This window comes from Rhipicephalus microplus, unplaced genomic scaffold (assembly GCF_043290135.1).
Source record: "Rhipicephalus microplus isolate Deutch F79 unplaced genomic scaffold, USDA_Rmic scaffold_99, whole genome shotgun sequence".
In the NCBI taxonomy this organism is placed as follows: domain Eukaryota; kingdom Metazoa; phylum Arthropoda; class Arachnida; order Ixodida; family Ixodidae; genus Rhipicephalus; species Rhipicephalus microplus.
In genome coordinates, this window is record NW_027464671.1 from 42,501 (window position 1) to 55,000 (window position 12,500).

Consider the following 12,500-nt stretch of genomic DNA (forward strand, 5'->3'; position numbering starts at 1 on the left):
AGGTCACTAAAAGCCTATAGATGACGGTGTTGGAGGAAAAGAAAAATATCGAGAAAGCACTGCGGTGTGCCGTGCGTAGGGACGGGCGCGCGTGCCACATGCCGCCGAAATATGGGTGTCGGAGAAAACAGAGTGCCGCGCGTAACGAGGGGCGCGCGTGTTACAGAGAGATATGCCCAAACGCATGAAAGTGTACGCAGGTGTCCTAAGGCAGTTTTTTTTTTTTTCCTCATTTTGATGTCGCCCCGGCTGACGCGGTTTTCGTTTTTCCGTGCCGCCCCGGCTGACGCAGTTTTTGCGCCGCCCCGGCTGACGCGGTTTTTGCGCCGCCCCGGCTGACGCGGTTTTCGCGCCGCCCCGGCTGACGCGGTTTTCGCGCCGCCCCGGCTGACGCGGTTTTTGCGTCGCCCCGGCTGACGCGGTTCGGACTTTGCACTTTTTGGCTCACCCCGGCTGGCGGCCCACTCACTCGATCGCCAGGTCTGTTTGCCCCGGTGGTTCCACCGCCAGGCTTAAGCGCGAACTTTTTTTGTTTGTTTTCTTTTGATTAAGCGCAAGCTTTTTTCTTTGTTTTCTTTTGATTAAGCGCGGGCTTTTTTCTTTGTTTTTTTTTTTATTTCGCCCCGGCAGACGCGGTTTTTGCGCCGCCCCGGCTGACGCGGTTTTTGCCGCCCCGGCTGACGCAGTTCGGACTTAGCACTTTTCGGCTGTGCCTGGCTGGCGGCCCACTCACTCGATCGCCATGTCTGTTTGCCACAGTTTTCCCGGTGGTGCCGCACCCGGGCTCGCCCCGGCTGACGCAGTTTTCGCGCCGCCCCGGCTGACGCGGTTTCGTGCCGCCCCGGCAGACGCGGTTTTCGCGCCGCCCCGGCTGACGCGGTTTCGTGCCGCCCCGGCAGACGCAGTTCGGACTTAGCACTTTTCGGCTGTGCCTGGCTGGCGGCCCACTCACTCGATCGCCATGTCTGTTTGCCACAGTTTTCCCGGTGGTGCCGCACCCGGGCTCGCCCCGGCTGACGCAGTTTTCGCGCCGCCCCGGCTGACGCGGTTTCGTGCCGCCCCGGCAGACGCGGTTTTCGCGCCGCCCCGGCTGACGCGGTTTCGTGCCGCCCCGGCAGACGCAGTTCGGACTTAGCACTTTTCGGCTGTGCCTGGCTGGCGGCCCACTCACTCGATCGCCATGTCTGTTTGCCACAGTTTTCCCGGTGGTGCCGCACCCGGGCTCGCCCCGGCAGACGCGTTTTTTTTTTTCTTTCGCCCCGGCTGACGCAGTTTTCGCGCCGCCCCGGCTGACGCGGTTTCTTGCCGCCCCGGCAGACGCGGTTTTTTTGCGCCGCCCCGGCTGACGCGGTTTTTGCCGCCCCGGCTGACGCAGTTCGGACTTGGCACTTTTTGGCTGAGCCTGGCTGGTGGCCCACTCACTCGATCGCCATGTCTGTTAGCCACAGTTTTCCCGGTGGTGCCGCACCCGGGCTCGCCCCGGCTGACGCAGTTTTCGCGCCGCCCCGGCAGACGCGGTTTTCGCGCCGCCCCGGCTGACGCGGTTTTTGCCGCCCCGGCTGACGCAGTTCGGACTTGGCACTTTTTGGGCTGAGCCTGGCTGGCGGCCCACTCACTCGATCGCCATGTCTGTTTGCCACAGTCTTCCCGGTGGTGCCGCACCCGGGCTCGCCCCGGCAGACGCGTTTTTTTTTTCTTTCGCCCCGGCAGACGTGGTTCCCCCCCCCCCTTTTCGCTCGCCCCGGCTGACGAGGTTTTCGCGCCGCCCCGGCTGACGCAGTTTTCGCGCCGCCCCGGCTGACGCGGTTTCGTGCCGCCCCGGCTGACGCGGTTTTCGCGCCGCCCCGGCTGACGCGGTTTTTGCGTCGCCCCGGCTGACACGGTTCGGACTTTGCACTTTTCGGCTGTGCCTGGCTGGCGGCCCACTCACTCGATCGCCATGTCTGTTTGCCACAGTTTTCCCGGTGGTGCCGCACCCGGGCTTGCCCCGGCAGACGCGTTTTTTTTTTTCTTTTCGCCCCGGCTGACGCAGTTTTCGCCCCGCCCCGGCTGACGCGGTTTCGTGCCGCCCCGGCAGACGCGGTTTTTTGCGCCGCCCCGGCTGACGCGGTTTTTGCCGCCCCGGCTGACGCAGTTCGGACTTTGCACTTTTTGGCTGAGCCTGGCTGGCGGCCCACTCACTCGATCGCCATGTCTGTTTGCCACAGTTTTCCCGGTGGTGCCGCACCCGGGCTCGCCCCGGCAGACGCGTTTTTTTTTTCCTTCGCCCCGGCAGACGTGGTTCCCCCCCCCCCCCTCCGTCTTTCTTTTTGTTTTTTTTTTCGCCGCGGCTGAAGTGGATTTTTCGGTGCCTCGACGCCCCGGTAGTCGCGGTTTTTCCGTTTCCGCACGGCCCCGGCTGACGCTGCTCGGTCACAGTCGCCTTTTGTGAGGATTGCAGACTTCTTGAGCGCGGGTGTTTTTTTTTTGTTGTTGTTGTTGTTTTATTACGCATTCGCTCCAGCAGACGCTGTTTAGACTTTTTGTTTCCTCTTTTATCCTGCGACGAGGTGACGAGGTTTATTCGGTGCCCCGCCGCCCCGGCTGAAGTGATTTTTCCTGTCCCGTGCCGCCCCGGCTGACGCGGTTGGGACTTCGCGTTTGTTCGGCCGCCACGGGTTTTGGCGCACTCGCTCGGTTGCTTGTTGTTGCCACTTGTTGCGAACCCAGGTTTCTTGAGCGAGCGCGGGCGTTTTTTCTTCCTTTCTTTCTTTGTTCTATGTGTTAGCGAATCGGCCTTTAATATCACACGAGGACTCACAACCAACAATTTTCAGTTTGAAGTGTAAAAAATCTGCAGGTGTTGACGTAACTGACTTGCCCCGTACCCTTGAGTACATCCATGAAGTTCTCGTAGTACTACTAAATCGCATTATTCCAAGTGGAGAAATTCCCATAAACTTGCAAACCTCTACACGAAAATCGGTGCGCGTGATAAAGTTGAAAATTATCGTCCGATATCAAATGTGCCTTCTATAACACAAATTCTAGGAAAAAAAAAAAACACTTGTTCGCCGTTTTCTGCGCCGTGACTGGCAGCACTCCGGCGAAGCGAAACGGGGTCGATTCGAGCACGATATCGGCGTCTTTCGACGTGCTCGCCGGCGACCGTCGCACGAGTACGTCGCACGAGCGCGTCTGCCGGGGCGCCGTTTGCGAAGCCGACGCAAAAGTGGGAACCGCCGCTCGGATGATCGCCGCTTTCGGCAGAGTGAGTGTTGGCACTCCGGGGAAGCGAAACAGCGTGAATGCGCCCACGAAATCGGCGTATTTTGAAGTGCCCGCCGGCGACCGTCGCACGAGTACGGTAAACCGCGTCAGCCGGGGCGTAGTTCGGGACGCCGACGAAAAAGTGGGAAGCGCAACTCGGATCTTCGCCGTTTTTGCAGGAGTGAGTGGCGGCCCTCCTGCGAGACCAAGAAGCATCGATTCGTGCACGAATTCGGCGCCTTTCGACGTGATCGCCGGCGACCGTCGCTCGAGTAGGGCAAACCGCGTCTGCCGGGGCGGGCTTCGGGACGCCGATGCGAAAGTGGGAAACGCTGCTCGGATGTTCGCCGTTTTTGGCCGAGTGAGTGCTGGCACTCGGGCGAAGCCAAACGGGGCCGATTACGGCACGATATCGGCGTCTTTCGACGTGCCCGGCGGCGACCGTCGCACGAGTACGGTAAACCGCGTCAGCCCGGGCGGAGTTCGGGACGCCGATGCGAAAGTGGAGAACGCCGCTCGGATCTTCGCCGTTTTTGGAGGAGTGAGTGGCGGCACTCCGGAGAAGCCAAGGAGCGCCAATTAGCGCACGATATCGGCGTCTTTCGACGCGCTCGCCGGCGACCGTCGAACGAGTAGGGCAAACCGCGTCTGCCGGGGCGGGGTTTACGACGCCGACGCAAAAGTGGGAACCGCCGCTCGGATGTTGGCCGTTTTTGGCAGAGTGAGTGCTGGCACACCGGCGACGCGAAAGAGCGCGAAAGCGCCCACGAAAGTGGCGTATTTGGACGTGCTTGACGGCGACCGCTGCAGGAGTACGAAAAACCACGTCAGCCGGGGCGAGCGACCCACGGCGGTCTGGGTGCTTATCGCTGCTATTATAGGGGCACCCCGGCAGACGCAGAAAAAAAAAATTTTTTTTCGACCTTCTTTTTTGCTGGTCGAGCTCGGGTAACCCAGGTCGCAATGGGAGCCGCGCACGAAAGCGGCGTCGCGAGACGCGTTCGCGGTCGCTAGTCGCACGAGCTCGGCAACCGCGTCAGCCGGCGCGGAGTTCGGGATGCCGACGGCTAAGTGGGTACCGCTGCTCGGATGTTCGCCGTTTTTGGCCGAGTGAGTGCTGGCACTCCGGCGAAGCGAAACGGGGCCGATTCGGGCACGATATCGGCGTATTTCGACGTGCTCGCCGGCGACCGTCGCACGAGTACGGCAAAGCGCGTCTGCCGGGGCGAGGTTTGCGATGCCGACGAAAAAGTGGGAAGCGCCGCTCGGATCTTCGCCGTTTTTGCAGGAGTGAGTGGCGGCCCTCCTGCGAGACCAAGAAGCATCGACTCGCGCACGATATCGGTGTCTTTCGACGTGCCCGCCGGCCACCGCCGCACGAGTACGGCAAACCGCGTATGCCGGGGCGGGGTTGGCGACGCCGACGCAAAAGTGGGAACCGCCACTAGGATGTTCGCCGTTTTTGGCAGAGTGAGTGCTGGCACACCGGCGACGCGAAAGAGCGCGAAAGCGCCCACGAAAGTGGCGTATTTGGACGTGCTTGACGGCGACCGCTGCAGGAGTACGAAAAACCACGTCAGCCGGGGCGAGCGACCCACGGCGGTCTGGGTGCTTATCGCTGCTATTATAGGGGCACCCCGGCAGACGCAGAAAAAAAAAATTTTTTTCGACCTTCTTTTTTGCTGGTCGAGCTCGGGTAACCCAGGTCGCAATGGGAGCCGCGCACGAAAGCGGCGTCGCGAGACGCGTTCGCGGTCGCTAGTCGCACGAGCTCGGCAACCGCGTCAGCCGGCGCGGAGTTCGGGATGCCGACGGCTAAGTGGGTACCGCTGCTCGGATGTTCGCCGTTTTTGGCCGAGTGAGTGCTGGCACTCCGGCGAAGCGAAACGGGGCCGATTCGGGCACGATATCGGCGTATTTCGACGTGCTCGCCGGCGACCGTCGCACGAGTACGGCAAAGCGCGTCTGCCGGGGCGAGGTTTGCGATGCCGACGAAAAAGTGGGAAGCGCCGCTCGGATCTTCGCCGTTTTTGCAGGAGTGAGTGGCGGCCCTCCTGCGAGACCAAGAAGCATCGACTCGCGCACGATATCGGTGTCTTTCGACGTGCCCGCCGGCCACCGCCGCACGAGTACGGCAAACCGCGTATGCCGGGGCGGGGTTGGCGACGCCGACGCAAAAGTGGGAACCGCCACTAGGATGTTCGCCGTTTTTGGCAGAGTGAGTGCTGGCACTCCGGCGAAGCGAAAGAGCGCGAATGCGCCCACGAAAGTGGCGTGTTTGGACGTGCTTGACGACGACCACCGCAGGAAAACGAAAAACCACGTCAGCCGGGGCGAGCGACCCATGGCGGTCTGGGTGCTTATCGCTGCTATTATAGGGGCACCCCGGCAGACGCAAAAAAAAAAAAAATTTTTTTTCGACATTCTTTCTTGCTCGTCGACCTCGGGTGACCCAGGTCGCAGTGGGAGCCGCGCACGAAAGCGGCGTCGCGAGACGGCTTCGCGGTCGCTAGTCGCACGAGCTCGGCAACCGCGTCTGCCGGGGCGGAGTTCGGGACGCCGACGGCTAAGTGGGAACCGCCGCTCGGATGTTCGCCGTTTGTGGCCGAGTGAGTGCTGGCACTCCGGCGAAGCCAAACGGGGCCGATTCCGGCACGATATCGGCGTCTTTCTACGTGCTCGCCGGCGACCGTCGCACGAGTACGGCAAAGTGCGTCTGCCGGGGCGGGGTTTGCGACGCGTACGCAATAGTGAGAACCGTCGCTCGGATGTTCGTCGTCTTTCGCCGAGCCAGTGCTGGCACTCCGGCGAAGCCGAACGGAGCCGATTCGGGCACGATATCGGCGTCTTTCCACGTGCTCGCCGGCGACCGTCGCACGAGTACGGTAAACCGCGTCAGCCGGGGCGGAGTTCGGGACGCCGATGCGAAAGTGGGAAGCGCCGCTCGGATCTTCGCCGTTTTTGGAGGAGTCAGTGGCGGCACTCCGGTGAAGCCAAGGTGCGCCAATTCGCGCACGATATCGGCGTCTTTCGACGTGCCCGCCGGCCACCGTCGCACGAGTACGGCAAACCGCGTATGCCGGGGCGGGGTTGGCGACGCCGACGCAAAAGTGGGAACCGCCACTAGGATGTTCGCCGTTTTTGGCAGAGTGAGTGCTGGCACACCGGCGACGCGAAAGAGCGCGAAAGCGCCCACGAAAGTGGCGTATTTGGACGTGCTTGACGGCGACCGCTGCAGGAGTACGAAAAACCACGTCAGCCGGGGCGAGCGACCCACGGCGGTCTGGGTGCTTATCGCTGCTATTATAGGGGCACCCCGGCAGACGCAGAAAAAAAAAATTTTTTTTCGACCTTCTTTTTTGCTGGTCGAGCTCGGGTAACCCAGGTCGCAATGGGAGCCGCGCACGAAAGCGGCGTCGCGAGACGCGTTCGCGGTCGCTAGTCGCACGAGCTCGGCAACCGCGTCAGCCGGCGCGGAGTTCGGGATGCCGACGGCTAAGTGGGTACCGCTGCTCGGATGTTCGCCGTTTTTGGCCGAGTGAGTGCTGGCACTCCGGCGAAGCGAAACGGGGCCGATTCGGGCACGATATCGGCGTATTTCGACGTGCTCGCCGGCGACCGTCGCACGAGTACGGCAAAGCGCGTCTGCCGGGGCGAGGTTTGCGATGCCGACGAAAAAGTGGGAAGCGCCGCTCGGATCTTCGCCGTTTTTGCAGGAGTGAGTGGCGGCCCTCCTGCGAGACCAAGAAGCATCGACTCGCGCACGATATCGGTGTCTTTCGACGTGCCCGCCGGCCACCGCCGCACGAGTACGGCAAACCGCGTATGCCGGGGCGGGGTTGGCGACGCCGACGCAAAAGTGGGAACCGCCACTAGGATGTTCGCCGTTTTTGGCAGAGTGAGTGCTGGCACTCCGGCGAAGCGAAAGAGCGCGAATGCGCCCACGAAAGTGGCGTGTTTGGACGTGCTTGACGACGACCACCGCAGGAAAACGAAAAACCACGTCAGCCGGGGCGAGCGACCCATGGCGGTCTGGGTGCTTATCGCTGCTATTATAGGGGCACCCCGGCAGACGCAAAAAAAAAAAAAATTTTTTTTCGACATTCTTTCTTGCTCGTCGACCTCGGGTGACCCAGGTCGCAGTGGGAGCCGCGCACGAAAGCGGCGTCGCGAGACGGCTTCGCGGTCGCTAGTCGCACGAGCTCGGCAACCGCGTCTGCCGGGGCGGAGTTCGGGACGCCGACGGCTAAGTGGGAACCGCCGCTCGGATGTTCGCCGTTTGTGGCCGAGTGAGTGCTGGCACTCCGGCGAAGCCAAACGGGGCCGATTCCGGCACGATATCGGCGTCTTTCTACGTGCTCGCCGGCGACCGTCGCACGAGTACGGCAAAGTGCGTCTGCCGGGGCGGGGTTTGCGACGCGTACGCAATAGTGAGAACCGTCGCTCGGATGTTCGTCGTCTTTCGCCGAGCCAGTGCTGGCACTCCGGCGAAGCCGAACGGAGCCGATTCGGGCACGATATCGGCGTCTTTCCACGTGCTCGCCGGCGACCGTCGCACGAGTACGGTAAACCGCGTCAGCCGGGGCGGAGTTCGGGACGCCGATGCGAAAGTGGGAAGCGCCGCTCGGATCTTCGCCGTTTTTGGAGGAGTCAGTGGCGGCACTCCGGTGAAGCCAAGGTGCGCCAATTCGCGCACGATATCGGCGTCTTTCGACGTGCCCGCCGGCCACCGTCGCACGAGTACGGCAAACCTCGTCTGCCGGGGCGGGGTTTGCGACGCCGACGCAAAAGTGGGAACCGCCGCTCGGATGTTCGCCGTTTTTGGCAGAGTGAGTGCTGGCACTCCGGCGAAGCGAAAGAGCGTGAATGCGCCCACGAAAGTAGCGTATTTGGACGTGCTTGACGGCGACCGCCGCAGGAGTACGAAAAACCACGTCAGCCGGGGCGAGCGACCCACGGCGGTCTGGGTGCTTATCGCTGCTATTATAGGGGCACCCCGGCAGACGCAGAAAGAAAAAAAAAAAAAAATGGGGACATGGCGTGCGTCACCGTGCGGCTTCGCAGCGTTGCCGAAGTCGCCGAGCCCTTCGACTGAGCCGAACGGCGGACAGGGAACGTTGGTCGGCCGTTCTAACCTGTCGGTGCCACGCCGAGACGTCGTTAAGGAAAACCGCGTCGTGGGCCTCTACGACGCCGTCGAGTCGTTGTACGTTTGGTGTCCAGCGTGTCGGCGGCGAGTAGCGGACACGTCGTTCACGACTTCGGTCTTTCGCAGTCGACGCGAACTTGCGGAGAGTCGTGGTGCCTCACGTTTTCGGCAGAAACCGCGGCGGAATTTTCCCGTGCGTGCGCGCACGACCTCGGTGCTGTGCCGTCAGCGTAGTGTTGCACAAACTCGTGGCCTACCCAAGGTGCGGTACGTTTGCGGCCGTATCCTCGGTGGGAATTTCGTGAGTAGGGTCGCAAATTCTACGACCTCGGCGGGTTTGAGAGCGACGTAGACTTGTGGCACGCTCAACGTGCCACACGTTTCGGGGCACACCCGCGGTGAAATTTTCTCGAGTACGCTCGTATTAGTGCCCAAGGAGGTCTGGGTACTTATCGCTGCTATTATGTGGGGGTTCTCGTGAGCGGCGTACGCGAAAGCGACCGGGTGTCTGATATGCGGCGGGCTTCGGCCTCGTCAAGCGTGTCCTCGGGTCTGCTCCAGGGGAATCCACGGCAGTCGTCTGCAGCCTCATCCGCTTGATGCGTTAGGGGCTGGTTGTCGGACGGTGCCGTTTTACCACGATATCGAGGTGTGTTCCGTGTCGTCCTCGGGCGATTCAGATGCGAAAGCGCCGAAGACGCGGGCGTGACCCGTCGTCTGGCGGCTTTGCAGTCTCGGCTCCGTTGCTAGTTCCGGCCGGTCCACCGACAGTGCAGCGGGCTTGGGCAACCCGCACGGCGCGACCGAGTCGATGCAACGAAAAAGAGCGAGCATGAACGTGCTTCTTGCCGCACGGCTCCCACTCGTCTTTCGGGAAGGTTGTGCCGTAGCGAGCTCGAACGCCGTCATCTCGGAGTGCAAAATAAGCGTGTTGGGGCGCCTGAAGGTGGCCTCCGCCGCACACAGACTGCGTCCGGCCCGCCGAAGGCGAGGACGGACGCGCAGTCGAACGATTACCTGGTTGATCCTGCCAGTAATCATATGCTTGTCTCAAAGATTAAGCCATGCATGTCTAAGTACATGCCGAAATAAGGCGAAACCGCGAATGGCTCATTAAATCAGTTATGGTTCCTTAGATCGTTTCTTCCTACTTGGATAACTGTGGCAATTCTAGAGCTAATACATGCAGTGAGCCTGGAGCCCTTTGGGTAACGGGTGCTTTTATTAGACCAAGATCGATCGGGTTTCGGCCCGTATTGTGTGGTGACTCTGGATAACTTTGTGCTGATCGCATGGCCACGAGCCGGCGACGTTTCTTTCAAGTGTCTGCCTTATCAACTTTCGATGGTAGGTTACTTGCTTACCATGGTTGTTACGGGTAACGGAGAATCAGGGTTCGATTCCGGAGAGGGAGCCTGAGAAACGGCTACCACATCCAAGGAAGGCAGCAGGCGCGCAAATTACCCACTCCCGGCACGGGGAGGTAGTGACGAAAAATAACAATACGGGACTCTTTTGAGGCCCCGTAATTGAAATGAGTACACTCTAAATCCTTTAACGAGGATCAATTGGAGGGCAAGTCTGGTGCCAGCAGCCGCGGTAATTCCAGCTCCAATAGCGTATACTAAAGCTGCTGCGGTTAAAAAGCTCGTAGTTGGATCTCAGTTCCAGACGAGTAGTGCATCTACCCGATGCGACGGCTCGGACTGAACATCATGCCGGTTCTTTCTTGGTGCACTTCATTGTGTGCCTCGAGATGGCCGGTGCTTTTACTTTGAAAAAATTAGAGTGCTCAACGCAGGCGAGTCGCCTGAATAAACTTGCATGGAATAATAGAACAAGACCTCGTTTCTGTTCTGTTGGTTTTTGGAATACGAGGTAATGATTAAGAGGGACGGACGGGGGCATTCGTATTGCGGCGCTAGAGGTGAAATTCTTGGACCGTCGCAAGACGAACTACTGCGAAAGCATTTGCCAAGAATGTTTTCATTGATCAAGAACGAAAGTCAGAGGTTCGAAGGCGATCAGATACCGCCCTAGTTCTGACCATAAACGATGCCAACCAGCGATCCGCCTGAGTTACTCAAATGACTCGGCGGGCAGCTTCCGGGAAACCAAAGTATTTGGGTTCCGGGGGAAGTATGGTTGCAAAGCTGAAACTTAAAGGAATTGACGGAAGGGCACCACCAGGAGTGGAGCCTGCGGCTTAATTTGACTCAACACGGGAAAACTTACCCGGCCCGGACACTGGGAGGATTGACAGATTGAGAGCTCTTTCTTGATTCGGTGGATGGTGGTGCATGGCCGTTCTTAGTTGGTGGAGCGATTTGTCTGGTTAATTCCGATAACGAACGAGACTCTAGCCTATTAAATAGGTGCGGGGTTCCCAGCACCTTACAACCTTCTTAGAGGGACAAGCGGCTCCTAGCCGCACGAAACAGAGCAATAACAGGTCTGTGATGCCCTTAGATGTCCGGGGCCGCACGCGCGCTACACTGAAGGAAGCAGCGTGTCTTTATCCCTGTCTGAAAAGACTGGGTAACCCGTGGAACTTCTTTCGTGATTGGGATAGGGGCTTGCAATTGTTCCCCTTGAACGAGGAATTCCCAGTAAGCGCGAGTCATAAGCTCGCGTTGATTACGTCCCTGCCCTTTGTACACACCGCCCGTCGCTACTACCGATTGAATGATTTAGTGAGGTCTTCGGACCGATGTCCGGCGCGGCCTTTCGGTTGCGCCGGTCTGTTGGAAAGATGACCAAACTTGATCATTTAGAGGAAGTAAAAGTCGTAACAAGGTTTCCGTAGGTGAACCTGCGGAAGGATCATTAACGGATTGTGAAGGGTGAGCGCCTCAGCTGCGTCTGCGCCCGACACTTTCTGCCGCTGACCCCGTTTGGACGCGGGGTCGGCTTTTCCCCACGGGGCTGCCTGAATGTGGAGCGGCACCCCGTGACAAATTGTTGCGCCCAGCGGACGCCAACACCGCGACCTTGGACGGTCGGCCAGGTGGCGGACGCGGGTACAAACGGCGCAACGCACTCATAGGTCGGCTTTCGACCCGCCACTGCACCGTGGCTCGAAGCGCTCGAAATGCGCGACCCGACCGCTGCGGGACCGCCTAGTACTGTAAACAGGAGCGGCGGAGCGCGAACGGCGAGTCGTGGTTACGTCGGTAGAAGGCGAGGCTGCGCGTTCCCGAAACGCCAGCCGAGTGCCCTCCCGACCGTTCGAGCGTGCAAGAACGAGACCCGACAATCGCGCGGCGACTGCCAAGTACGAGAGGAACGGCACAAGCGTCGGCGGTCGGTCAAGGAACTGGCGATGTGACGGGTCCGCTGTGCACCAGTGCATACCGTCCCGCCGTCCGCGGCAAGCGCCTCCGCGTCCTCGGGTGACGGAGGCTGCCGGTCGGTTCTTGCAGGCGAGGGATCTCGCTGGCACCGGTTCGCGTTGACGCGCGGCCGGTCATGGCACGGCGATGCGACGGCCGAGGTGCGCAGTACTCGATGGAGGAACCGCACGCTCCGATGACCGTCCCGCCCTCCGCGGCGTATGCGTACCGACCGTAATGGTTGCAGCAGCGCCGGCCGGCTTTTGAATTCGCCACACGAAACACGGTGCGAGATCGCGGTTAGGGGAGCGTCGACGTTGCCAGGCGTTTTGCTTGCTGCCGAGGGAAAGGCGGCACGGCCACGTCGCGCTCGTCGCGATTAGCGGGTCTGCGCGCTTTGGGAAGGTGCCGCAACGACTTGCCGAAAGAGGAAGCACGGAAGAACGAGGGACTTGGACGTCCCGACAATTGAACGCACTTGCGGCCAGGCCCTTGCTGGCTTCGTTCTTCCGCCTCGAGTAGGCTCGTACGCGGCTCCGGCGCCGAAAGTGGTCCTTGGCACCGACTTCGGTGGACGTGGGAAGTGCCGCGCAAGTACGGCGCGCCTGGCTCCACCTGTTGGCTAAAGTAGGCAGCCGGATCGGCATTTTGGTGTGCGGTGGCAAACCGTGGATGCGAAAAAAGCTTGTGCGATTTCGTGGAACAAAAAGCGGGGGTCCCCCTTTTTATGCGGAGGAGACCGACCCGCCTGCCGTGGTGAACCGCGACGC

General features: G+C 60.6%; 1 non-coding gene across 1 annotated transcript; it reads left to right on the forward strand.

Annotated features, from left to right (window-relative positions):
* The first annotated feature begins 9,412 nt into the window (after positions 1-9,412).
* LOC142790422 (small subunit ribosomal RNA) lies at positions 9,413-11,227 on the forward strand. The gene has a single exon (XR_012889512.1). It is a non-coding gene; the product is annotated as a small subunit ribosomal RNA (ribosomal RNA).
* The last annotated feature ends 1,273 nt before the right edge of the window (positions 11,228-12,500 follow it).